Source organism: Poecilia latipinna, unplaced genomic scaffold, assembly GCF_001443285.1.
Source record: "Poecilia latipinna isolate Pla-1442-1.1 unplaced genomic scaffold, P_latipinna-1.0 Scaffold1379, whole genome shotgun sequence".
NCBI lineage: Eukaryota > Metazoa > Chordata > Actinopteri > Cyprinodontiformes > Poeciliidae > Poecilia > Poecilia latipinna.
Window position 1 is genome coordinate 68,218 of NW_015113995.1, and position 25,948 is coordinate 94,165.

At 38.6% G+C, this 25,948-nt stretch overlaps 1 protein-coding gene and 1 long non-coding RNA gene across 3 annotated transcripts in view; one reads left to right on the top strand and one right to left on the bottom strand.

Moving 5' to 3' along the window:
* LOC106962163 (kelch domain-containing protein 8B) overlaps positions 1-25,948 on the top strand; it is a 35,179-nt gene that overhangs the window by 4,398 nt on the left and 4,833 nt on the right. For both annotated transcript variants that reach the window (XM_015056395.1, XM_015056396.1), the window contains exon 2: positions 25,741-25,834. The gene's annotated coding sequence lies outside the window, so the exon portion shown is untranslated. The remainder of the gene's footprint in view (positions 1-25,740; positions 25,835-25,948) is intronic.
* LOC106962164 (uncharacterized) lies at positions 19,285-21,242 on the bottom strand. The gene is made up of 3 exons (XR_001427915.1): positions 21,232-21,242; positions 20,569-20,574; positions 19,285-19,366 (listed from the first exon to the last, which is right to left on the bottom strand). It is a non-coding gene; the product is annotated as an uncharacterized LOC106962164 (long non-coding RNA).

Sequence of the window (25,948 nt, forward strand, 5' to 3'; positions counted from 1 at the left end):
TTCCCCTCACTTTGTTCCTTAATTTTTTTTTAGAAATGAGAATGTATCTTTAAAAACTCTTACTTCAATCCTCTCCAAAAACAGAAAATTTGATTAATTGCTAAAATCGATGTATCACCCAGCCCTAATCCACAGAGATGCTGTAAAGACAGTCACTAAAAGTTTGAGAAAATATGGGAATGTTATAAAAACTTTATGTTCTAACAGAAGAGGTGGACAGAGAAGATGGAATCTGGTCAGGAAGGCCCACGGCAAGTCTGAAGGAGGTGCAGAAATTTCCCGGAGGTACTGTTTATGTTCCACAGGTGCTCAAAACATCTCCCTGTTCTTTATATGTCTCTACTAAAGTGTAGACATTTGCCTCATTTGTTGAAGACGCCATCCAAGCCTGTCTATGCCTGGATGTGAGACAAATAGGAAACAACCATGAACTTTGGGGTACAGCTCTTAAATTTCCTTTAACACCACGACAAGACCACATCTATGGCATCCACTCGTTCTGGGGTTTACTGTTCCCAACATAGTTAGAGTTTTTGTGAAGTTGGATAAAGTGTGTCAAAATAACCAGCTAGTTTTGAAAAAAAAAAAAAAAATCTTCACATGGTTTGTCTGGAAGCTGGTGATGGATAGAGATTTTGTTTTTCCTCATCACAGGCAGTCAAAGCATGCATCCAACTCGACAATCTTCACAGCAGGAGGATAACGCCACGTTAATTAAAATGGCTCAGTTAAGATTCACTCAAGAACATTTTCATAGCTCAGACAAACAGTAACTGCCTTGTTGTTTAATTGCCGTTTATTGTTTGCATTGCTTCCCCTCATTAGGCGCTAACCTGGAGCTGCTGCTGGGACTGTGATTGTAGAGAAGCGTAGGACAGCGGTGATCTCACAAACATGGAATTGTTCTGTCCCAGGGGTGTAGCGAGAACACAGAGAGGTCCACATAAAACAAATCATTCCTTTCCCGAGGTAGCAGCCGTGTGTTTAGAATAACAAGCATGAGAATAGCATCTCAGATTGTTACTGGTTTACTGTAAACACAAACATGGCAACTCGAGCTGAAGTTAAGTCACAGAAATGCATATTTTTGTGTTCTACCCTAAAGGATTGACTTGGACGTGCCTTTTAGAGACTTCTGTGTTGAGCACACAAATCTTTACATTTGGACAAAATATATTTCATGCCTTCTGTAAAGTCAGATTATTACAGCTTTTATTGTCTCCTTTGGTGATTCTCCAAATGCCACAGTTATAAAACAACAACAACCACCACTTTTTTCATATTTCATTCAAATTCAAAAATACTTGATTATTCTCAGAGGGGAATTAAGTATTCCCCTCATGCTTCATAATTTTCTTCAGAGTTAATATAGATGCTGATGGCTGTGGGCAGGAGGGAACTCCTGTAGCAGTCTGTGTTACAGCTACAGGATGCTTAGGAGAAAAAAAAAAATTAATATATATTTTTCAAAAGCACCATATTAAAGTTTTAACACTTGAGCTCTAGATTAACTTTACTAAAGTTTTCAAGTTGATAATTTTCCCAGCAACAATAATGTCAATTTGTTTTCCAAGTAGTTGCTCAGCAATCTGAAGCTGAGTTTTCCTTCCAGTATTTAGCTTGAACATTATCAAGAGAACTCATGGTTAACAACACAGTATTATATGTTTTCCAGGCATATAATGTCATTTTATAGCACAATGAAGGAACTTCTGCTCTTTCTGAACTTCCACCTTCAGGAAGTCATCACAATGCTACTCCTCATTACAATGAGGAGTAGCTTATGAGATGAGCTCAGCTGATGTGGTGCTCCACCACCTGTTTGCTAATTGCTGCTGGCTAGTCTGAAGGAACTGAGTGGAGGAGGGTTGCTCTACCCCACGATGTTTTTGAAGAACTCCTTAGACCCTTGTCTCCGGCTAATAAGCTGCTCCAACTTATTTCTGAAGGCCTGAAAAACAGTTTGAATCAAACGGTTACCAGGCGACCAAAGAAAATATCTCAGGTCTTAACAGAGCAACCCTTCATCAAAATCTTGATTCAACTGTGTGTGATTTGAGTCCTTTTAATTTGGTGGCATTGTGCTAATTTATCCCTCATCATAGATTGCATTATTATTATATTTTACAGAAATTTCAAAGTGTTTGCTTCATTTTCAGTTATTTATTTTACTAGATGTTTTGTCAGGTTTGCTAAATGTTTCCAAATGTTCCATATGGTGCCTTCATTTTTTCACCTGACTTTGTTGATGCAAATCAGCCAATCAGTGCTGCTGATGAATTTGTAACAAGCAGTGCAATGGCTTCCATACTTCAACTTTTTCATAAGATAAATACAGTCATCAGCCAGTTGGGGCGGATAGATGTCTCCATTGTCATTTCATAAAGCTGTGTAGATCTATGCTAATAGTTGTGTTTGTAAGTATTTTTTGATTTGACTAGATCTTTGCAAATATTTAGCCAACTCTGAGTGTCGCATTACTCTGCTGCAGTCAAGTCTGCCAAAAGAAAGAAAAAAAAAGAAAAAAGAAGCAGAGGCAGACTTCCAGTTCTCTCTCTGGTAACAGCAGCACACCAAAGCGCAACATACAGAAAATAAGAATGAAACCTCCATGGTAATTATAACAAGTCATTTTGATTACATACTGATTAGATGTTATAGATCTCCCGATGGAGGTGGTAGTTGAGTAACTAATAGGCCAGAGAGATGGAAAAACAAGGGTTTGATACTTTATTGCAGCCAGGAGCAGAATGTGGAGGAAGGTTTAATCGAGTAATCAGTGTTATGGCTTAAAGTATTAGCACAGTATTAGAAGATCCCAGCTCAGCAGAAACAGAACCGTTTGGATGTATTTTTTTCTTTCTTTATGATTGATTCCATTTTTATGTTTGCCAGAAGCACAGCCTCACGCTGTGGGAATTAGACCTCCATGCGAGTGCTGTGACTGCCACCACATGGAGCTGTAGATATGATTGTAGGCTTGGCAGAGGCACTGAGAGACATATGCTGACGGAAAGTCACTGCTGTTTGATTGCTGCCACCGCACTCACAACTGGGTGGTCAAGGGAAGTAGTCAGAGGTCACACAGAGGCTGAACTGTTCTGTCTGGAAAGGTGGAAATAGAAACTCTTGTTGCGGCCTTTGATGGCAGGGTTTCCCCCAGAAAACATGCTGAGCCCAGTGGTAGGGTTGCTGGGACAGTCCATCAGTTTTTGAGTTCCAACATTTTGCAGAGGCGCATGAGCAGGCATCATAACTTGGAATTTAACCTAACCTAATGTTGTCAATTCATCCAATGAAAGGGCGGCGCCCCCACAGTGCTCAGGCACCGGTCTCTACCCATGTCATGTTCGAAGTGTTTGTTTGTGTGTTTGTTCTCTGGACGGGTTGTACAGAAATGTGAATTTCCCTCTGAGATTAATAAAGTCTATTCATGCAATCATTGGACAAAATAGCGTGCGAGGCCAACAGGCAGGTGCAAGAATGACGTAATTGGCGTGCACCTCATCACACCCAGTTCAATGCATTAACTATAAACCTAGGTTAATTTGTCTTTACTGTTATGTTTACTAGTGTACTTTAGAAACTCAATTTAAAATAAACAACGCTTATCCTGGTGGTGAGGAAGAGTAAAGCCTGGTGGCCCATCAGGGAAACCATGGGCGGCTTCATCAAAAAGTTACAGCAAACTTTTTAAGCTTTATTTTTGCCATAAAGCATGACCTCACAATAAAGATGAAGCTGCTGTACTTTCTTGAAATGGCACTAGATCTGGATGATATGACTGAAAACTTATCTCAATTTTAGTGGTCCGTCGATACCGGTAATTGCCGATATTGATAATTATCGCTTAGTTTTTTGTTTTAAATATTTGAAATTCTGCCAAACTGACCTTTACTGTGTTATCCACAGTTTTCACTTGACGCTGTTTATTTTTAAGCAGTTATGAGGCTCGGTGGTGAAACCTGAAGCTGCTGCTGTGCAAGTTACTCAACAAGTTGTTGCTAGGTAACCAAAGAGTGAGTGAGCTAGCTAATGTCTTCAACCTAGCTTGTCTGGCTGTGAGAGGTTGAGCCTTTTCTCTGCCTATATTTCCCAGAATTCTTTGCGGTCCTAGCTCTTGGCCCATCGGGGTTAATTTTTGCTTCAAAAAACAATCTGATGGGACACTGGAAAAGACTTGCTGTGTGCAAAAAGGATTTAGCCCATCAGTGAAGATATTCAAGACTAAATTAGCATCTCAATGCTAAACATATAGCAGCAACACAGACAACCCCAACACTAATGCCAGCGTCCACAGTCCACATTTCTAAAGAAGTTCCATGAATGATCAGAGCTTCCTGAAATACTGGAAGCTGAATGGGTAGAATAACACTTTGCACCAATTTGATGGTTTAATAAATTACAGTATCTTTGCTGTTGAGCTCATATATCTGTTCACTAATTTAGTAGCATTATGACCTGAGAGTTTCCATATGCTGCAGAGGAGACAGTTACTCAGGCAGAGAGGAGAATGCTGAAGCTGTAAGTCACTACAGAACAACTGAAGAGCAAAGATGAAAGCATTTTGCCTATCAGCATGGCAGCCATTGTGTATGCATCCAGCGAAGTGCAACCTCCATCAGATTTGTGAAGCCTGAAGCAGGATCCATGTTGCAGCCTTCCTGTACCTCTGTCCTTGTTCTCACTTATCAAACAACACATTGCTGCTGCTGCTGGCATCCACAGGTATTATTGTGAGCCAGGAGGAAGGAGGCAACATCTGCTGTTTGACTTTGTTAAATTAAAGCCTCAGTTGCATTAATGCTTTTATGAGAGCACCTGTGGCCTTGTCAGTCGTGTGCCAAGATTTCCATACAGTTTATTTCGGCCTACATAAAGTCATGGGGAAAAAAAACAAAACAAAACATACCCACTCTAATTTTATAAAGTTCTGAAAATGTGATCCATGATTTGGCCTTAAAATTAGGTGACAAGTATAATCTTGTATTTTTTCTCCATTTTTTTTCTCAACCATTGTTGCTTCTTTCTAACTGATTCTGCCTTTTCATTCTTTGGTTTTGGGTTTTGATATTATTTTGCAAATGACTTTGAAATGCAAAGTTAACTATCCACGCCAGACATGTTTGAAATTATTCATAGCCCTGGCAGATTTGAAGTAAAACATTCAGCATGCTGTGTGAACCAGGAAGTGTACTGAACTGTTAATTCACGGATGTAGGCAGAGGAAAGAATTTAGCCGCTCAACCTCTCATGGTCAGCTAAGCAAGGTTTGGTGGCATCAGCTAATTTACTTACTCTTTGGTTACCTAGCAACAACCTAGTGAGTAACGTGTGCAGCAGCAGTATCATGTTTTGCCACTGTGCCTCATAGGCTGTTTAAAAATAAAAAGATTGGTGTGGAATGAAGAGAGGAAATGGTTAGACTAGCATGAGAGGAAATTATGGCTGAAACAGTGAAGGTCACGCCACCAGCTTGGCAGTATTTCAGATATTTAGAACCAAAAACTAATCAATAATTATTGATATTGACTTATATCATGATGCATTTTTCAGCCGTATTTTCCAGCCATATGATGATGTCATCCAATGCAGAATATCTTCTCTCTTGCCTAGGAATTGAGCTGTTAGCATGTCATGACGGTCACGATATGCTAACGGCATGATATGCTAACTGCTTCAGCCAGAGGACTCTTCAGATTGACTGGAACACTGACTGCTCCTGCAGATTCTTCCTGCTCGCAGCATTATCATCCCACTATAAAGATACTTGGATGATATGAGTTAAAAGATTTAATTTTATTTTTATTGAAAGATTACTTTAAACCTCAATATGCCAGCAAAATGAATAATCATTGGCTTAGCTGTATTATGTGCTTTATTTTTAATCATCTCTTTTAGTCATCATGTAGCCCTTCCTTTGCTCTGGTTCTCATCATCTAACTCCACTGTCATCCACTGGATAAAAATAGAGAAAAAATTTTTTCCCTGTGTTTCTTCTTATTATTTCCCCCCCTTCCCCCCCCCCCCCTCGCTCGCTGCTCTTTCCCTCACTTTGTGGCTTCCTCTTTTAACTCGGCCTCCCATCCCCTCTATTTAAGGGAGACAACGGTGTCATTTGGGAAAACTGCAGGGCTGAGTGGGAAGCTTAAGCTGAACAGCCCAACAGACTCCTTTCTGTGGCTCATGCAGGGAAAGGAAGAGAGGAGAAGCAGAGGGCAGTGGTGCAGATGAACAGATATGGACAGGGTAACAGAATGAGTAAAGAGGACACTGTGTAAATGTGAATGAGTGGACAGAGGGGAAGATTTACAGTGTTTTCTGGTGCACTTTGACCAGCTTGTTGACCTTTTAGAGGTGCATTGATTGCAGTTTTCTGGCTGATCACAGATTAGTGATCTCTAAAAAGCCTCCGATGGTTCCAATTTTGGCCGATACCCATTTTTTTTGTATGAAATGTTGCTAAATATAGCAAGAAAGTTGCTGAGTTAGCAACACTGGAGTAACTATTGTTAACTACAAACGGGCAGACATGAACTGGTGGTTAATTTTTAGGCTTTTGCTGATATGTTGCTGCTAATATACCCTGGGCAGCTAGCTAGCTTTTTTTTACGTCTTTAATGGGCAAATAATGGGTAAATACGTAAATAATGGGTAAGTGCAAATTTTTTGCCGATTGGTGCAATTATTCTACGTTTGCAGACATTTTCATTGTGTTGTGTGACTTGATGTGGTTAAAGCTACCGCTAACTAGCTGTGAGTGCAAATTGCTGGTTGCCTCACCTTGTTGCGAGGCCCCTAGCGTGGTTAACGGTCACCACCTATCAGTGCTAGCTGCTACTGCTAGCACTGATCTACGAGCAGCATTTGGTGCCACACAAACTGAAGTTAGAGGTTTAGTGGATTTTAAACATGGCGGTCAAACACCAGTCTGACCTAATAATTTTATTCCAAAGTTGTTACTATGTAGGGAAATGGAGCTGAGGTTGAGAACAGGAAAAGAGTCCATCATAGGACCAAAGGAGAATGGCCTCAGACACGACGATGATGACAAATAGGAACAAAATAAATTAAATTTCATTCATAGTGGTATTAAAAAGTATTAAATCTGAGGTGGCGAAACCTACAGAAAGCCTGATTATATCTAGTGATAAATTTTAAGCCTGGCAGCACATCCAAGCAGTGCTTGACAGATCCATGAAGAAAAGTTGGCATGAAGTGACAAAATGCAGAGAGAAGCAACACTGGAAGCCAAAAGAAGAGGAATGTAAACTTTATATGTTAAAAATAATTTTAAAAAATGATCCTTAAAAATTCTTTGGAAGGAATAAAACTGAAATCTATTTAACAAGTTATTTTCCTGGTGAGAATGTAGACATGCTAGTCCTTGAAGAGAGGACATCCCCACAGGGTACCGCTGTAGGAGCATCTTTGCTCTGGCCAGCACTGAATGATCTACTTTTGATTTCAGTAGCTGATGGAGGTATGTAGTAAATAAACTGGTGTATTTCAAAGTTCAATCACTGATTTGCCTCAGAGGTGTTTCTGTACTGCATACATTTGTCTCAGACGTCAGATTTATAATCGCAACCTCCAAACACCAAAAAAAAAAAACACCAAAGAGTCTTTATGAAGCATGTCACATAGCAAGGTCAAGTCTGGAGCAGCCTGTGCTTATGTTCAGTTTGTGCTGTACATCATTTCCCTACCACGCAGCTTCTCAGATCCTGTTTTGGTGAATAAACAACCAGCTGCCAGGGGTTGCTCCTGGTTCTCTGTTCAGTTTAGTACTGGGAGCTCTTAAAAGTTTCCACACTGCTTCTGTTTTTCATAAAGCAAGGACTGATGTTCTTGAACAACTCATCTATTTGTGCTTATTAGCTCTAAATCCCAATTAGTTTGCTCATATTTACCTCGCAAATAATTCATCTAAATTTTCCACAAAAAAACCAAAAACAAAACAAAACAAAACAAAAAAAAAAAACAACAAAAATGACTTCCAGGGGAGAGTTCCAGGCAAAAACCAATTCTGATAAAATAAAACAAAATAAAAAAAAAAAACCTCCCCCAAAATCCCCCCAAAAATGACACAAAGGCCCATCACACATTTGCTAGAATACATACTTTTAACAATGCTATGCGTCAGGCTGGTTACAAATTTTTTGTTTTACTTAAAGCGGTAGTATGTAAGTTAATAAAAAAGTTTTTTTTAACCTATTTTTCAAAATGATCTTTGTCATGACAGTAAAATACAAGACAAATAATCTGTTTAAAAATTGATCTCCTCTGCCTTCACCCAGTTCTTCCAGTACTAACTGCAGAAATACACCACTCAGTCAGAACCAATCAGAGCCAGGAGGAGGCTCTTGGCACTGCCAATCACTTTGTGTATGAGCTGCTCACACACACTCCTTGCTCTCTGCTATGCTACAACTGGTTCACCACAACACAGACTGCCACTAACGCTAAGGCTAGTTAGCATGACCTCCGATGACAGTGGGTAAACTGGTCTCCTGTAATGGTAAATTGTTTCTCCGCCATTAGCATATTTAGCACTGGCTGCTTGTTGTCGGGAGCGGTGCATCTCTTCTGACGGTAATAGTAGGTCAGGGAGGAGGTGAAGGAGATTGATCTTTTCATAACAAACTGTCACAACATGGTTATAGTTTTAACAAATATGGGGGGCAAAAAAAAACTGAAGCTGTAATGGATAAGACAAACATTTGAAAACTGCATTTTGGAGTTCCTCAGTTTATATTTGTCTCATAAAATACATTGAACATCAGCACATTACCTGTTAAGATGATGGTTAGTGTTTCCCACTTATCATGAGGTTACCAAACACCTCTGTAGTTTCACTCCTCTCCTCATGATACGTCCTGTCAGTTGTTTTCTCGTCTTCGAAGTCAGTCTGTCCATCTCCATGACACAGACCAGTACACTGCTGTGTTCTCAGGAAACAGCGGTAGCGATACCAGCTGTCAGCATCACTTTGGTCAACTTGTGCAGAATATCACATCACTCAATACTCACCGCAGGGTGAGTATGAAACAGCCAGGCCTTCGGCGTCAGTTATATTCACATTTGCACAGAAGCTGTTGTGAAGTGGAAGCAAATGGGTGTCCAGTGTGATGAAAAATGGGGAAAAATCAAACACTATTTCTCTCCAAACCGAAGGTTGCGTGTTTTTGCTAGATCTGTGTAATAGAGAGATCGATGAAGCCGTGCCCTCAAAGACACAGGACATCAAGAGAAAGTTGAACCTCCTAGTTTTCTTTAAACCAGTGAATCTTTTATGTTCTCTCCAGCTCAGTACATTCAGTATGTGTTCATGCACCATGACAAATGGAGAAATCGTACAAGTTTGTTTGAATGCAGTGCAAAACGCTGCAGTGTTTTCTGCGTACACTGCTCCCTCATTGGAAAAACAACCTTCTGTTGTATTTCAAAGGTCACACAGTCTCTGCTGTTTGCCAAAAAAAAAAAAAAAAAAAAAAAAAAAAAGCTGAAACTACAGAAGAAACTCAAAAGAATTCACACTCCTTGAACTTTCCTCATTGTACTTCACTGGGATTTATGAAAGATCAATATAAAATAATTACTACTGGTCAATGGAAGGAAAGGTATCCAGGTGAATCCTTTATCAAATAAAATTCTGAATAGTGTGGCATGCTCATTATACAAGCTTCTTCTGAGTAAAACATTCAGAAGAAGCTTGTATAATTATACTTCTATTAAATTTTAAATATTAATCCTTCTATTAAAGGATTAATAGAAGAGCCATGTTGTGATGACTTCCTGAAGGCGGTGTTTCAGAAAGAGCAGGAGTTTTTAGAGACAGAGGCCCAATTTTAAGGTGTTTAATTGCAAAGTCAAATTTCTTTTATGTCACATTTGATATACAACTGAAGATAACATAGCTACTAGGCTAATAAAAAGGTGCCATGTCCCTAGAACATACATGGTACTTAAGGCCGATCCAGCAGCCTTACATGTTCTCCAAGGAATTTCAGCTGCATTTGTCGACAAACTCATAACAGAAAACATAATCAAACATTACTGTATTTGATTTCTATACAATATTTTTAATTTACAGAGTTTAAAAATACAGTTTTAACTACATTAATCCCTCTAACTGAAGTACAAATGTTTTAGTATTCATCCTGACATTTAGTTTTTGATATAAATCCCGTATGTCGGAGTGATTGACAGCGCTCTGACCCTCCTCATGTGGCAGAAACTTAACAAAAGATATGCTGCCTTGTGGAGCTAAGCACTCCACAGGGACAGGACAAGGAAGTTAGTCGGAGTCAAAGGAAGATGGATGGAGCTATATACAGAGCAGTTCTGGAAGAAAATGTATTAGTTTCTGACAGGACATATTTGTTAAAAAAAAAGAAAAAAAAAGAAAATCCTTTTGCAAGGCAAACATTTTCTTTAAAAGTCAAATACTAATTTGATACAAGAAGAAACGAGCACAAGTAAAGCTGCAACGTTTGCAGTGTGCCCAACAGGATAAAGACGCTGTACAAGTTACACCACGGAAAAGAGTTAAGCAGTCTTCTACTACAGAAAGAAGCTGGTGTGGCACAGAGAGTGGGTACTGGAATGGAAGGAAAAACGTGCGGATGTCTACGTTGGAGATTATGAGGGTCATGAAGGAAATAAATCCACCTGAAGCACAACTGCAGGTTGCTGGGAGCAACTTTCTGTGTTCATTTCTCCAACCTTCAGTTTCTAGTAGGAAAATATCCAATGAAATTTCAAATCAAGTAAAGTATATTCCATCCTATCCTATTCTATTCTGTTCTATGTTTCAACTCTGCACTGTTGTTTATTTTTAAGCAGTTTTGAGGCACTGTTGCAAAACTTGAAACTGCTGCTGTGCAACGAAAGAGTGAGTCAGTTGATGCCACCCACCTTGCCTAGCTGTGCGTTTGAGTGGATAAAACTTTCCCTCTGCACAGAATTCTCTGCGGTTCTGGGTTGGAGTTTAGTAAATATTCTGTATATTGAATTATCTTTTGATATCGATCACGCGTCTATTACAATATATTATTGATTTATTGTCCTACCACATATGAACTATAGCACAATCAAGGTTCAGGACAGATTCCAGAACCTCCGTGTTGCCTATAATCACCAGCGTGTTTCTTTAAAGTCTTTTTAATTATAGGCTAATTTAATTTATTATTCCCATGTACATACCTTTTTGCATTTTTGTTTTCCACATCATTCAACACCATTCGATCCAGGAAGAGGCAGAAGAAGGACCTTACTAGAGTTTGCCTAAATCTGGAAGATTAAATGGCACAAAGAAAAACAAGCCCCACAACAGAGATTGTGTTGTAGACACAGGATACTATTGACGTCGTTGTCTATCAGTTTGATACTTCGGCGGCCTTTGGTGGCGGTGATGTCATGCAGGCTGTCTCCGTGGAGACGGTTAGTGGAGCGATTGATTGGACAGTTAACCTCGGGGGCATCTGCGCCAACCAGGCTCGCTGTTCCTCTTAGTGGGACTGATGGGAAATGTGCGCCGGAGAGAAACGCTTTCATTTGGTCGACAGGCTGCGTTTATATAATTCCCATGCAAACACATTTTTCTTTGCTCCTCTGTGCCTCATTGACTCTGACTGCTGTTGCTCTCTCTCCACTTTGTCTTTCTGCCCAGCTCAGGCTTCGGTTTTTCTGCCTCCTTTTTGTTCTATCACATCTACTTCTAACGACTCTGTATCTGCGTAGTCCTTTAGTTCTTCATCGGCTTATTTTTTGTGCCTTACTTTATGCAAATTGTAATTGCATTTTGCCTTCAGACTCAATTTGAAATGCCCTCCCATCTTCTCGCCACTCTCTGTGTTGTAAATGTCCCATCTGATTCTCACATATGTAAGCCTCAGGTGTACGTTTGCATATTTCCATGCATTTCTTTCTCTTAGACCCTTTTTTACACTCCACTTGTTGGACGGTCCTCCTTTGAATGTCCATCGTTATGGTTGTATATTCTCTGACCAGCAGTGACTCAGGGTTAAAGAACAGGGTGAATGAATCAGAGCCCATTCTAAGCATACTGTGAAAATAAATGTTTCCAAACATTGAACAATTGAAGTTGGACTATAAAAACATTTCATTGCTGGCAAATATATCATGGCCTCCTCTCTTATTGACAGTTATTTTTGGCCTAATGTTCGTTGCAATCTAAGACTGCAGGCTATTTAGATATTTTAGTCTGCCATCCTTCTACAGCCCGTGACCCGCCAGACCTCAAGAAAAACATTCTAGAAGCTCTGCTGGCTAGCAGGAACCGTCCCCTTGAGTGATTAATAAACTTGGCAAATAACAGGAATTGGAGCCTCGAACCTGTTGCTACCTTTTTGAAATATTGTGTTTATGTCAACTATTATTACACAATTCCTCTGAAATACGGCCAGTTAGAGACTCAGAGATCTAGATTTCCAAATGAAATGCAATATTTACTGTAATCTGAAGAAAGGACTTTGGACCACTGAGCAACAGTTCAGTTTTATTTATTGTTTTATATCCTAGATAATATGATTCTGACATTATTTCTGTTTCAGGGGTTAAAACTAGGAATGTGGCAGTGTTATCTCATGTCTTGGATCCATCTCTGCCTTTTCAACTTGAAGTCTTTTCTACATCTGCTTGCTATATTTTATTGATTTCCTTTGCTGCTGGTGCACCTTTCACTTCCACTCAGCTTTCCATCACTGTGCCTGGAAACAGCACTGCGAACATCTGGCTTCATTATTGTGGCTTATCCTTGTTAATGAGGTCATCAGCAATATTCCTTATGATTGGGTAGAGCTAAAGATTTCTGCATGGAAAAACCTTTTCTTACTTAATGCTCCAATTAGCCGTTGTAAACCCAGTAAGCCACACTCACCTGTGATTGTAAGAGGTTGGAATGTTTCACTTTGTGTGTAATTTTGCCGCATGATCTGAGTCACTGAAATGCATGAATTTTTCAATATTTTAATTTATTGAGCTACAGCTGGATGAATTATTTCTAAAGCCAATCTTGTGTCAGCCTGTCACAATCACCAGTTAATCGCACGGTAAATTAAAATGAGGTCAATAACTTCCATTCTGATGATTAATAAATTTTGAAGGGTAATTTTGTTTACGGACTTAAAAATCTTATTGTTTTTGTGTTTGTATGTGGGTGGTTTTTATTTCCATTTTATTTATTGTTTTTGGCTATTTGGTTGTTTTTTTATCTTCCAGTTCCAGTGTTTAGCTCGGTGTTTAATTTTATTGATCTTGAGAGAGCAAGCTTGCATTATTGTGAAATTATCAATATGTTGCTTGAAAATGGTGTCAAAACAAAAAAAAAAAAGATAATTTACTGCAATAATTTCTGGGACAATTCATCGTCCAGCAAAATTTGGTATTGTGACCGCCCTAATGTCACAAAACTGGACTCCTAACTCATGAGTTAACTGGCTGCTTCTTTTGTTTTAAATATTTTTAATATACTTATGGCATATAACTGTTTAAACTATATGCCAGCTTAAGGAGATTTAGGGTTTGTTGAATGTAGCATTTCAAGAAACACTTCATATAACTATATCAGACATGGACATAATTTGTCTTTCAATAGCATATTTACAATGCAGATATTGAGTGAAATGTCGTTGCAAGACTCCAATAGAAATAAATAAAAACATGAAAACTATATAAAAAAAAACATCAGCTATTACAATTAAAAAAATAATGATATAACATTTCTAGCTGAGTCTCACTAGTTTCACTCTGCACACCAACATATTATTACTACAATAAAGACTATTTCTATAGCTTTAGAATCATCAATGATGTTTATCCTGAATTTCTATTTGGACAGGGATAGAAACAGTTCTTTTTTTGGGGACACTAGTAAATATTGCATTACAGTTCTACTCAGTTCAGTTCAAAAATAATTTCAGAATAAAATCCTGTTTTCCTAATCCCACGGGAGGCTGAGTAAGCATGACTTCTAAACAATACCAACTGTGTTTTCCAAGTGAGATACACACACACTTTGACAGACTGACAGAATTATCACATTATCGCAGCTGCTGTGAAGTGCTCAGAGATGGCGTTATGTAACTAACACAGCTTCCTTCTGAGGCATTTCCCGCCTCTCATCCTCTCATTTGATCAAACATGTCTCTGATCAAATGCCGTACTGTCTGGATGGAGCAGATATGTTTTCATCAAAATGAGTCTACAGAAGGAAGGAAACATAAACAGAATACATGCTTGACATTTCCAGAGAACGCCAGAGTCCAGGTTATTAAGGAAGCACACTGTTCTCTTTTCGCTGTAATATTTTGGGCTAAGCAGCACTGGGAGCACCAGGTCTCATTAATTTTCTCATGTTTGTAGTGGTGCCAGGATGTGTGTGTCTTTTTATATGTATATTTATCTTCTTTTTCTGTGCTCTTGCTTTTGTTGTCTTGTTAGTTTCTTTTTTAAGCATTATCACTTCCATAGCTTTTTCCAGCTCCACAGAAACAAAACTGAAGTTATTTTCTTTGAATCTAAAGAGGATCGATCTAGAGTCAGCACACAGCTTCAGTCATTACAGCTGGAAACTAGAGATCAGGGACAAAATAGGTATGGTGATGGACTCAGACTGGACATTCAGTCACACAAAGACAGTTACGAAGTCGGCCTTCTATCACCTGAAGAACATTTCCAGGACTGAAGGACTAATTTCCCAGCAGGGTCTAGACAAACTCATCTATTTGTTTACCTTTGCTCCCACTGATTCCCACAGAGCCTTCATAGGTCTGCTAAAAGTGCCGCAGTTCTCTCTAAAAATTGGAAGATGAAGCACATTAACCCAGTTCTGAAGTCCTTCCATTGGATCCCTACAGTTCAGAGAACAGACTTTCACATGCTTGTGTTAGCTTAAAATCACTGAGTGAGAAATGAAAAATAAATATTTGAGAATATAGTGAGTTTTGGTTAACGCTCCTTGAAAATGTAAATGTTTCTAAAAATGATTAATAAGTGGCAAATATTTTTTTATATATTTATTGTCCTCACTATGCCCTTTACAATGACACGTATATTCAGTAAGGACTTGGTGTTTGGGAATGTGAGCAACTCTAGGAATGTATAGTCATTTCTTTAAATCTCCAAGATCTTTACTAATGTATATATACATGTTGATCAGAAACTAGAGAGTCATCAAACAATATTAACCCTTGTGTTTACAAATGGGGTCCAACCGACCCCACACCCATATCACTTGTATCATTTGCCTCAGTCCTCGCACACACAAGGGTTAATATCCTTATCAGTCCCAATATTGTCTAGGCGACAACATTGTTTGTTGCCTAGACAGTATTGTGTAGTAAATGATCACTTTGTTGCACAGCTGTCAATACAGCAGTAGTGCCGACCTGCTGATGTCCCACCTTCTCCATGACCAAACTGGAAATTATTTCCTCTAGTGAGCACATTAGCTAGCTATTCTCACTGCTGTAGCTGTTGGCTGAAGTCTACGCACCACTTAGTTTCCCTTGTCTTAAGCAACAGGGCCATTTTTAACGAATCATGAAGAATGAAAGCTGAAAAGACATGCGCATTTGTCAGACTAATGTAGTACATTAAGGATTCATCCTGCTGAGAGCGCAGAGTTTGCCCCACATCAGATGTCATACATTTCAAACTTTAGATGCCTCCTTCCATTCATTGTTTGAGATTAATTAAACGGATTTGTCGAAGTGGATCCTGCATTCTCTTAACGGTGACTGCAAAAGGAGCAGCTGGGATTCGGGGACTTGGTTGGAAAATTACAATGATCCTAGAGAGAATTAAAAAGTGGGAACATTTAAATTATCAATGAACATCATCAAACTTTCAGAGCAAATCATTTATGCAAGCGAACTGCAAAGGTTGGGAATTAGAATGAACAAGGGCAAACAGTAAAATGCTTTATAGTAAGTTTTTTGGCTCTGTGAGAGAACCTTGCTTTTGGCTTGTTTTTGGTTAAGAACATCAGAAGCAGGACTCTTGATGAAATAGCCAAGAACAAAATTATGGTGGGATTAAATATTCATAGCAAGAGGTGAGGAAAGGAGAGCAGATACTGTGATTACACGCCTGTCTCCACACTTCGCACTATGAGCACGGAGAGCCTCTTTGGTTTCAAGTTGTGGGAAGTGAAACACAAACAGTTTTGACCTTTGCGTTGCACCAGATGTCTCAAGAGGTTGGCGCTCGCCGCGTCTCCAGATAGGATCAGCCAGCTTAAGCCAGATGACGAGGCTTCTGACACCGTTTGAGAGGTTGGAGAGAAAATCTTTTACAGCAAAGGGATGCTTGTAGGCTGAGGAGCCAAACAGCTTTGGAAGAGTAGAGAGAGGATTGTAATATCTGAGGTATGGAAGAACAACAATCTTACCCGTGTAAATTTTTTGGCCTCTTTCCCCATTAATTGCTGTTTTTATTTATTTAACAAACATATTTTCTCAATTACAGTTTTTGTTATTTTGTTAGTGTTAGTTAACTACAATAACTGTAATGATGGCGAAGGCCGTACTTTCAGAAGGCAGTATGTGCCTTCAGCTGGATGGGGCAGCCTGCAACGGACAGAGAAGCTGAGGGATTTTGGAGAAAAAAGCCGCTTAAGGGCGCCTGCACAAAATGACATCACAGCTTCAACAGAACGCCTGCCAGTGGAGACACACCCAGCTTAGCTGTAACCAAACCAAACTTTTAACGGTCCTGAATGAGACTTGACTATGGAGAAGGGGTTAAAGCGTCTCAGTATCCACTGATTTAAACCTTGCCTAATCGCTGACTGGCAGAGGTGTTCTCAATCATTTCCACTGTATCATAACATCACCAACAGCTGATGGTAGCAAATAAATGATGAGGAAATTTCATGGCTGGACCTGTTGCACAGGTAGCGTCCTCTGAGGCCATCGCACAGGACATCCCTGAGCTCCGTTAGCATATGGCTGCTGATGCGTAACCAGGTGCTGGATTTTTTATTATTTTTTTTAAATATGACAAAAGCAAAATAAAAAAAGAAAAGCGTAAATCAAAAACGGTTGAAATATCTCCGCAGTCGTCGTCGCCAGGTATTTGGCTAAAGAGGCGTCTTAACACGTTATGTTCTCTGCACCAACTGAGGCATGATACTGACCCCAGTCATTTAGCTCTGGCTTATCAGCAGCAGACATGCCCCACTAAAGCCAAACTCAGTAGAGATTCGGAAAACTCCGAAAATCAAACTATTGAATTGTGTTTTCTGTCAACCTCGGCACTCTGCTGCGCTCTGATAGCAGATAAACGTTTTCCTATCCACACATCTGTACTGTATAATGTAATGTGTGGCTTCAGGCTGAGCTGCAGACAGAAGGAAGTCGGTTCTGGCTCAGCGGCTGCTGTACAGACCACAGCTCTGCTGCAGTGCAGCCTCTCAGGAACCTTCCAGGAGGTTTCCGTGTTGTTGTCTCACTGACTCACTTCACGCATTACTTACTGGTAAATAAACGTTGAGAACATTTTATTAAAAAAGAGTCAGGTAGGCAGTTCAGAGCTTGACTTTGTTTTCTAGAAACTTCATACCTGGAACAGTCAGAGCCGGCCAAAGGTATGTTCAAGTTAAAGCTGCAGTATGTAACATATACAGAATGAGTTTCTTACTTGTTTGTTAAAACTTGTACCATGTCGTGACAGTTTTTTTTTTATTAGATAATCTGTCAAAAGAATGATCTCCCTGAGCTACTATTGCTGTCTGAAGTAATGCACGGCTCCAGACCAAAAGCAACTAATTAGAGCCAGGAGGAGGGGCTTAGCACTGTCAATCACTTCATGTACTCGCTGCTAAATGTGCTAATGTGTGTGTGCTTAAATATTTTGTTATCAATCAGACCAATGCAGTTTTCATCTGTTTACTGCCAAATTATATCAATCAGACCCTCCAGTTTCTTGAGTTATTGTGGAAATTCACGCAAAATCAACAAATCCCTGCACTTTTTTTGCGCTAATAATTGGGAGTTTATTTCAGATTTTCTTCAAAAATTGTCAAAAACTTTCTTACTTGTACTAAACAGCTTCCTCAGCCTTAATTGATGTCAGATTATAATCCATGATCTATACAGCGAGTAATAAAAAGTTGCGTTTCCAAATAACTACCACAAACATTTTGATTTTATTGAAAATTTACAAAAAGAATCACAAAATCCTGGAGGGACTGAAAAGATGTTCAGTATTATTATTATTTAATTTTAAGAATTCATCGATAATTTAACAGTTGGATAGTCTGAATGGATAGTTTTCAGAATAAACTGGATTGATCTAAATTGAATTTGGACTGATTTAGATTCTGCACAGCAGGATATAAAGTGGATGTGATAATCTAACAAAGTTTGCAGTGATTTTATTGTTAAATCAATAATAGACAGTGTTATAGTTGTACAATGTACATTAAAGTGACTCGACATTTTTTGTTGTTGACTCCATTTAAAGCAAATTGAGTGCTTTAAACAAAGCCCATACACTTTGCAAGTGTTTGCAAAGTGTATGCAAACACTTTCCATGCAACATTCTTGTTTTCTTGGCACGATGCCATCTTGATAGATTTGAGCATCTTCTCTTTTTTTTGTTTGTACTTCAGTTTTGCCTTTGCTAGTCAGTTTCCTCTGGTTTTAGCTGCAGTGAGGACTGGCTATATTAGGCTGGCAGCATGTGTTGCTAGTAGGGACAGAAGACCCGAGGGACTATCGGTCATAGTCACATCTGCCATGCTGGCTCTAACATGAAACCATTTACAGCTGATTACCAGAGAATACAATAATCTGCAGCAGCTGAGCTTTGGTGGAACAATGTGTACTTTTTATTCTACTGGTATTATGTCATAAAAGTGCTCATTTAGATTCCTAAAATAAATACATACAGTAGCACAGATGGAGCCTGTTTTAATATTTCAGCTTCGCATATTTATGCTTTCTTGGACTCTTCGTATTTAGAACACAGACATAAACAAACAAAAACATCAAATCATAAAATTTGCAGAAACCCATTTATTTCACATGAATTGCTGTCAGATAACTCTGTTCCTCTCAATTTGCAGGAGGATCTTTGTAGGAGCATTTTCTGTTAAAGGGGCAGTGTTCTGTATTTTCCAGACGCATAGTGCTGTTTTATAACACAGTCAAGTAACTATGTTAACTCCAGTTGTTAAAAGAAGCTCTAAATATCAAATATGACTTTTCTACTTTGTAATTGAACACCTTGAAAGTGGGCTTCTGTCTCTTTAAGAAACTCCTGCTCTTTCTGAAACTCTGCCTTCAGGAAGTCATCACAGCATCGCTGCTCTATTAACCCTTAAACAACGTTGTTACTAAGAAGTGACTTGTAAAATGAGCTCCTCAGATCTGCAGTTCCACCAGGTGTTTGCTAATTGTTGCTGGCTAGTCTGAAGGAGCTGAGTGGGGGAGTCGCAGGGTGAGTGGTGCTCTGTAACACGGAAGCTCAACTTGATGGAGCTTGGTCCACCCAGGCGTTTTGCACAGTTGAGTGGTTGCCCCGGGAGATTAAATGATTTCTCAAACATGCGTGAAAGAATCAAGGCAACACTCCAGGTATGTTTGTGAAGAGAGAATAATCAGGTTCTGGCTCTGCTGGAGGTTTCTTTCTAATAAAGGGGAGTTTTTTTCCTCTCCACTGCTGCTGCACAGTATGATGGATTGCTACAAAGTCAACGACACATGGTCGTCCAGCAAGAGCAAATTGTCTGAGTCCATCACTTGATGTGATCTTTTGGGTTTCTTTAGAAACATTTTTAGCCAATTTCAATAATAAACTGAATTTATTCCTTCGTTAACTTGGATTGACTGGAATGTATGTAGCTAAAATTGACTTTTGTTATATAGCAATATGCCTTGAGACAACATTTTTTGTGAATTTGCAGTGGGAGTGGTTCAAACAGTTCCATATTTCTATTCCATTGTTCATTGGAGTAGAAGACTTGTTTCACTACAGAAGCTAACGATGAATAAATGTGATGGACATGATGATGTTTTAATATCATGGGAGGTCATCCATGTGAAACACATTTTTCATTCAGACTAATTGTTTGATGGAGGACTGGCCCAGAGCAAAAAATCACACAATATTAATCACATGATTATTACTTTACTTTAATTGAATGCAATGAAACTGAGTTGTTTCAAGATGATAGAAATCCATTTTTCATCCGCCCCAGACTAATTAGCCAGAATCTTTAACTTCTGAATTAAGCTAATGTTTTTTTTTTTTCTAATTGAAGACATTCAGAGAATTTGCCTACTAAGGCAAGATACTGATTGCTTTAAGCTTCTCTACAGATCCCTTCTTCCAAAATTCAGAACTGTCCCATCAGGTCCAGTTCTGGTGCTGATGGAAACTCACCATCATACATAACACCAGCCTTTCCTCATGGTGATGATGACTCATCTATTCCATCTCTCCAGCCTTTTTCACTTATTTTAGCATAATTAATTCCATCTGTTTCTGTGTTGCATATTCAGAAACCGTAATGGCCACCGTATTGAGTGTTTCCACTCAGCGCTTTCAGACGACAGATTGCGTTCCCTTTGTCTGCAACCTTTATTTATGACAAAATATCTCTCGAAGAATAAAGATGTCTGAACAGATTTCTGTTTTTAATGAGCAGATCCAAATAAAAATGCTGTCAGTCATCTCCTTTAGAACTTTTACAGTGAAATTGAGGCAGTCCAGAAACTTTGAAAGAGCTGTGAAAATAACTGCAGTTCATAACTCCACTTTTGTTTTATAATAACCAGGGGCCTCATGTGGTTGTGCTGTGCACAGCAAAAATTCATATGTATAAACCCATGTGCATGTACAAGGCTGCGCACCTTTCCTTTATACGCCCCAATTTGAGGGAAATAGAGCGCAGCTGCTGATCCGCCTTGTCGCCACCCATAAATACATATGGAAATTAGTATAAATAGCTACCATCACGTGTCCCAGTAACAGTGGAAACAGTTCCTTGCTTGTAGTAGTTTAAGGAGTTCAAATGCTTGTTTGAACAGCAGAACGATCAGCCAGGATTTAAAGACAGACTTTGCCCCAGAGAGTCCTTTGAGTGGGAATGTGGAAATTCATTCTAAACAGAGGAGTTATGTTGAACCAGCCCAACATGCCACTAATTATTTTGTAAATATTTTATACTTCAATGCAAAGTTGGCACTTTTAATGGACTTTCAATGCAACTTTTTGAGCAACTTTGCATTAAAAGTGTCATTATTTACCGAATGACACTTCATGACAACAGTCATAAACATTCATAAAAACTCCTTGATGATCATAACAGGTGCTATATCATGTTTATGACCGTGTCATGTCAGTCTTATGCACACCCTGTCAAATAAAGTGTTACCGTCCTGAGTCAGATATTCCTGTAAACAGAAAAGCTGCATGTTTTAGGTAAAGTGTTGTCAGATCATTATTGCAGCCCTTGAAACCTCTGCTACCTCTGCTGGTGCTGATGAGACTTCAGGTATAACCACAACTGGGACTCTGAAAACTCCTGAAATGGGCTTACAATGATACAACTGATGCATGAAAAGAAGATAACACCCCCCGCCCCCCAAAAAACAAAACAGGAAAAGGTTTGAACTTATTTTGTGCTCTTCAGCAGAAGATCAGTAGAGATCAATAGTTCATTTACAGACGGCACACATTCATAAACAGAAGTGTATTCTATATCTGATGGGTTTTTTGTTTAGTTGTAGGCAAGTTATGTGGTCACTAGTATTGGTTAAATAAAATAAATACTGGTTACTCCTCCAAGAAAATAATTGAGTTACTTCACTAGTTAATTATTTTCAAAAGTGATTAGTTTCATTAATAATTACTTAACTTACTTACCATCCTAAATTACTTAACTTAACAGTTTCCATAATGCGCTGTCAGCACATTAGCTAATTTTTTCTTTAGCACTCCAAACAAATATTTTTCAAAGTCACCTTCACACATAACATTGGGACGTCTGTGATGGAAATCATAAGATTGGACACTGTTTAGGTAGAATAACAACAAGACTACATTGTAACTCATGGAATTAAAAAGATTGTGGAAATTATAAGGAAATAAATGTGATTAGGATTTTTTTTTACCATAACTAAACATCCTAAATCTGCAACATTTCACATGACTTGATGATTGGGTTAGCTTTCTTCTTCTTCCTGATACTTTGTGTTCACTTTTTTTTTTATCAATGCTTAATCATGATTCAAGACATATCTACAGCACTACTAGTAAACTATCAAATTTTAATCGCATCTTTGTATTTTAGATGAAATGATGAGAAGAAGAAAAGAAAGCTAATGCTAACTGAGAGAAGTGGGTCAATAAGAAACAGTCGTGTAACTGTAGGAGAAATAAAGGAACAGGGAGAAAATGTAAATTCAGCCCAGGAACTTGAACCAAAATTTTGAGTCTGCACCCTTCAATCCATCTGTCTTCTTCAGACTTTAGGTTATTCATTCAAAAATAAATAAACAAATCTCAAATTCACCATTTGTATGACGACGCCCTTTTTCAGCTTCCATTTGCTCTCAATTTAATTTCTTCCTCTCGAAACCTTTGGAGAGGTTAAGAGCTGAACAGATGGATCTAATTTCCCATTTAGGAAAGGGCTTTTATTAAATATGCCTGAAGGATTTTTTTGAAGGTACATTTGTTTATTTTAGTTTTCAAGACTCCACCGTGGTTACAGAAACGTACATGTCTGTGCTTCACGGGTTAATTTTCCCATAGTTGGACTGAAAATAAGAGTCATAACATTTAATTTCTTTTTGCAAACCCACACACACACTTACCGTAACACGTTTCAAAGGTCAGGGTGTCCACCGGGCTCAGGACATAACTGAAACGAGGAGGAGGCCGTCATTAATTATGAATGTGTTGTAATACTACACACTGCGAGAAAGAATGAGGGCAGCCGAGCAGGGAGCCTCACTGTGTTGCTTTATTTCTTTGAATGGCACCACTTTTCCTCTGTCCTACTGCACACACACGCATACACACACACAGAGTCAAACACCTATATTACAAAAAGAATAGCTGTATTACCATTGACCATATAACTGCACAATTTGACATTTTCAAAATAAATTTGCTCAGTGGAAACTGAGCAAATTTTTTTTTAAAACTTGTTTTTTTTGCTAAAAAAACAAGAATTAATGTCATTGCTGTCAAAAAGGTTTTTCTGCTAGCATGATGTGGGTTTTTCTTTATCAAAATTGATTTATTTAGCAAAACTACAAGTGAAACACTTTTTTCGAAACACACGAGTCACGTGATTAATTCTGTAGTCCTCTAACTACTACGGTTAGAAAAACATGCCATCGTGTGGCATGTTTTTCTAATGACTTATCATGTTAACAAACGTATCAATGTGTGATTTTAATTGCCTTTTTTTATGGACACACCGCAATTGCAAAAATGTGAGGTTTTCTCCTACAGTTTTATGCACACTTGTAATGGAAACGCAGCTAATGCTGTTGCTGCCAAAAGACCGAATGTGATTATAAAAGTGTTCAATAATGGACTTCTGAGCTGAACCCTGACATGATTACACATTCTCACCTGTGCAGTCAAACTCAGCATTCTGAGTTGTGTTTAATGTAGTGAAGGGCTCTGTTTGAATCTGAGTAATTTTTCTCCCTGCAGCTTTTCAGGGCAGAATCCAGCAGAGGAATTTACCAGTAAGATTGCTCTCTGAGTGGATCAAATCCCACTGACACCCACTAATAAGTGGCTTTTGTCTGCAGTGGAACGGCATCCAATCCATATTCTGTTCTTTAGTCAAATAACATCAGCGGTCGGGAGTGTTTATTTCTCAGCTCCTGCTCTGACAGAGAGTGATACAAACACAACACAGTGGTAGATGTGCTAAGTTTAATTGCAGCTCTGTTTTGTTTCCCATTAGCTAGCATTTACAGACAGAAGCAGCTCACTCAGAGTCTAAAACTGACAGCAGCAATAAGCCATACTGAGAAAGAAACGGCAGGCTGTGGGGAAAAAAAAGACACACATATCATTTTGTGTTGTTTGTGCAGTTTCAATGAATATTGTGTGTAGGACTGACTCTTGTGGTTGAATTAAAATGGAAACAAATCAGGTCTTTTTGTCCACATAATTAGAGGTTTACCAGTTTTCTATATCTTCTTGGTTTTGAAGGTTAAAAGGTCTTTCCCCCGGGGATGAAGTAATCATCTGTGCACACTGCTGAGTGTTCAGTAGCTTATCAAAATCCGGTGGAGATTTAGGCACTGACTATATTATTGATATATGTTTGATTTCTAATAGTTTGCGTACCGGGCAACCTCCGTGTACCAACAAATGAGTGTTGATAAATGTGTCGGCAGGAAACAGTCATTAATAAAAGATCTTTCTCTTGCTTATTAATAGTCTTAGAAGTTGCATTATCTGATCGATGCTGTGATTCCTAAAAATGCACAAAAATTTCCATTTAGCCTCAAATCTGAGGTTTCAAAGCATGCTAACATTAGCATCTTGACTAGAGCTATAAAATGCATTGAAATCATTCTTTCCTGTCACTTCATTAGTGGACTTGACAAAAAACACATTTATTGTTTTTATAGAAGAAGCAGCATAAAATAAGTCGGTTAAGGTTGGTAATTAATATGTTTAGATTTTGAAAGTCGTCCTTACTCCACCTACTGTGTACGTCAAGACACAGTTTCTCTAGATAAGGAATATTGTGAGCTTATCTCAAGACCTTGTTGCTCACGATCTGCTTATACCCCTCTAAAACATGCTAATTTAGGCATACAGATTTTGATATGAAGCTCCTGGGTTTTGATGATGATGTTTCACTAAAAAGTGACCACTGATTTTTAATGGTGAATTTGGTAAGATGGCCACACTTGGAAAAATTGGCAGACATCTTCAGTGTTTTCCAACTGTGAATAATTGATTTAGCTGATGATTGGTGGACTTCAAGTTGTTTGAAAAGATTATTATAGAAAACTGCCTTTCTGGATCAATTTATTGTACTGTAAAATTGTAGAATTTAAAAGTGACATGTACATTCTTCTCATCATCACCAGAAAGGAAAAACAAAATAAACCTTATTTTTGCTCCATAGCATCAGAAGAAGCAGAGTTCCTCAAATAAGTGGATGCTTTCTCCCAAGTCAGCATCTAGAAAGTGCACACTTTGTGACACATTTACAGAACTGTGGGACAATGGCTTAGGGGCATAAAAGCTTAACTACTGGAAAGGATTTTTTTTTTCAAAGCCCCTAAAGTCAGTGTCATGGAAAAATTTGAGAGAGAACTGGAAAAATGTGTGACCGCTGAAGCTTTCTAACCTGGTTCAGCGACACAAAGCCTGTCCAGAGAAATGGGACAATTATATTCTTATTACAAGATATTAGCAGGAGGACACCTGAAACATTTGACCCGAGCTTAACTGATTTAAATGCAAAGCAGGACAGTTCTATTAAGAAACATTTAACCTCCAACTCACCCAGAGAGCGAGGAGAAGCTCAGGAAAGCCTTTTTATTTTCATGTAACCTCTTGTTAAATAAAGAACTGACAGGGTAGGTTTGTGGGGAATAAATGTGAAAATAAGAAATTCAAATTGTGTTTGTGCAAAGGCCCATATTTACATCTGTCTTCTGATGTTATGTGTTTTTCATCGAGAACTGTTTGTTTTTTTGTTTTTTTTCCTTCCAGGTTCCAGAAAGTCTCATCCTCACCAAAGCCACCAGGAAGCGACGAGGCACGGAGTTCAGAAGTCACAGTGGTGGAATTCTACTTTTAATTAAAGGTGATGCAAACTCCTTTCAAATGAAAAGACTGAACTCCCATAGAGCTTTTTTTTTTTTTTTTTTTTTTTAAAAAATTATTACACCCACTTTTGAAAACTTTTTTTCCCTCATTT